The following is a 3,018-nucleotide window of genomic DNA, read 5'->3' as shown; positions in this document are numbered from 1 at the left end:
ATATATTTCTGTGTTACTATCCATGCATATGGACTACATGGGTTCAGGGGGACCCTGGCACAATTTTGTGTACCTCAAAATATCATGTGCAGATGGTAACATTTTAGTTTTTCATTCCACACATAGAACTTTTATGTGCTTAATGTAAAGCCAAACTTACATGTCAAGTTGTCTCTTGTGACAAATAGTTGTATATAAATAAACTCACCAGACACTCTTTAAAACAAAACCGAAGTGTGGAACCCCTCCGAAATACAGTCAGCAGAAAGCCAGGAGTCTTTCCCGTTTCACCAGATGCCTTTGTAAGTCTGGGAATCACTGCTGGCAAAGAAATTCTACCTTCCTGGTTCAGACAGACAAATACTGCCCAAGCGCTGCTCAGATTCGGAGTGCGTGCCGCGTATGCACACGTGCCTGTCTGTCCTAGGCCTGTTTTGCTCAGATCATACGCTTTGTTATTGAGAAATCAGCGTTCTTTAAACAGAGGTTGAAAATGTGGCAGAAGTTAATTTTTGCAGTTCAAAACTAATTGTTTTATTTTCATTTAACAGACCAAATAAAGCTCTGCTCTTGGATTCTTCTGCCTGTTAAAAATGTGACATAATCAGAGAACACACAGAGATCCGTTTAATTTTTTTAAATGTATTAAAAAGAAAGAAAGAAAGAAAGAAAGAAAGAAAGAAAGAAAGAAAGAAAGAAAGAAAGACCAATAAAAATAAAATAATTTTTAGGGATCTTTTAATAAAAGGCATTTGTAAGGGATTTTTAGGGAGCTAATTCTGGTCTCATGGTAGCCACAACACACCTACTTTATTTATCTTTGTAGAGTATTTACCATAAAAGTCAGAGGTTTACAAGGCAGCCCATAAGGGAGGAATCGGAAGGAAGCGTAATGGATGACTGCCTCTTTGTGACATATTTTCTCCCTCAGTCTTGCATATTTGCATTAAAGTGATTGTGAATAATGTACGTTTGACCAGTGCTGTCTGCAGAACTAATACCTATTAGAGGGGTGGGAAGCGGCATATGTTGTGCCCTAGGGCAGGGAGCGGCCAAGCGCCCCACCGTGAGCGTCTCCAGCTAACACGCAGCACAGCCTGGGATTTATCCTAAATGAACCCAGCAGGGAGAAAAAGGGCACAGTCGCTCAGTCCACGCTTAAGCTTCTGCACTCACATTTTAGAGTTCCCTTCCAAAAGGAATGCGTGATCTCCATCCATCTCATTCACAGGAAGAATTTGTTTTTTTCTCCATTGTTTTACGGACCGTGCTACAAAATTGGAAGGTAGACTGCTTCTTGCAGGAAATCGGACACCACCCCAGAGTTGCTGCAGATTTAAAGCGTATGTCCTTCATTGCCCTTTTAGCAGTTCTCTCCTCCGTTTGAGGTATTCTGCAGAATAATCTGACAAGGCAGGGTTCTGCCAGTGATTGCACGAGGTTTGGGCTCGTGGCTTCGTTTTAATGTTGTTGCCTTCTCCTTGGGACGCTCCGCCGTCTGAACGTTTCGCAGCTTCTGGTGCTGTTGCATAATCCTTCTGTGACCACAAGCACCAGGTTCTGGCTCCAGATAGCATTCGCTCTACCTGCGTGCGCTCACTTGAGCTGAAACACAGCAACTGTAAAAATGTCTAAGAGTTACAAAATCAGCGGAATGAGGAAAATCAAAGTTGCCAATTTACCAAGTTTATTCCGTGGCCTTGCCTTTTGTGGATCATCCGTTTGGTACTTACACAACCTAGAGGAGGAGGTAGTAAAAATCCAGTAGGGAAACTACAAGCTAAATCACACCATGCTACAAAAGGGTCTGAGTAATGTGGAAGATAACGGTGCTGATACAATACTGTTTATCTTTTATGCTACTATCATGGTCTTTAATTCCTGCTCAAATGACTGTGAAGACACAATTCAGAATGGAAGGCTGCCCCATGCCACTGACCTGCGTTCGGGTGGGGGAGGGGCAAGGGCGGCCCTGGGTTGGTGGAATCTACGGACTTCTTTCTTTAAGCGGTTAACTATTATGGAGCGTTGAACATTCTCATGGAAATTAGGTTTGGGGCATTTAACTTTATTTCCTTGGGCTCATAACCTGAGTTGTGCAGGTCAAAGTCCCCGTCCCAACCTACCTCCCTCACCAAATGGACCCTAGTGACCCACCGCATAGCTGTGACGCATCTGAGCCAGTTGAGCATCTTTCAGTCTCCCTGTGACTTCAGTATTTTCTGTCACCACCAGGTCACCACAGCTGATGAGAGCCACCAAAGCTGCCTTGGGAAATTTCATTTGGTATTCCTTTTTTTTTTTTTTTTTTTTTTGCCGAACTAGGGATTAAACTCAGACCTTATTCTAAGGGAAGCGCTTATTCTACTGAGCCATCTCCCCCACCCAGGAAATTTCATTTGGAGCGTGATTCAGTGCCTTGGATTGAGGGGACACAGATTCCCTGTTAAAACTGTAGAGCAGCTTCCGTTTTCTCAGTGATGTTGCAAGCACTTATAAATGGTATAGAAGGCAGTTAATGAAGGGGGAAATTCTCAAACATATGAGCAGAAAAACTATCATAAAATTACTTAAAATTTATGGACTACTAGACTCTTTTAGAATATTTTGCTGAGTTAACACACCTATAATATTCAAATAATGGAACTTAACAAAAAAAGGGAATACAGATGAATGTCCATTTTGTATCTGTGTACTCAAAGTGGTTAAGATAGATACATAGTTACATTCTCTTAATGAATAGAAGGATTTGTTCTAATAGTGTTTGTAAATAGGATATCACGTGCATCTTGTACAGCAAATAACCACTAGGAAGAATGTACGCAATGTGTTAATTATTGAATCTGTCCCACCAATTTGGTTTGAAACTGTCTCATTGCTATTTGCTTCTCAATAAAATTATGGAAAAAAATTACTTAAAACATGAGTCTAGGGGCTGGTGAGATGGCTCAGTGGTTTAGAGTACCTACTTAGAACAAGCTTAGCAAAGCCCAGGGACCACGGTTCAATCCCCCAGCC

The sequence above is a fragment of the Octodon degus genome, unplaced genomic scaffold (genome assembly GCF_000260255.1).
Source record: "Octodon degus isolate 3935 unplaced genomic scaffold, OctDeg1.0 scaffold00022, whole genome shotgun sequence".
Lineage (NCBI taxonomy): Eukaryota > Metazoa > Chordata > Mammalia > Rodentia > Octodontidae > Octodon > Octodon degus.
The sequence above is the reverse complement of the archived record's forward strand: the minus strand, read 5'-3'. Positions refer to the sequence as shown.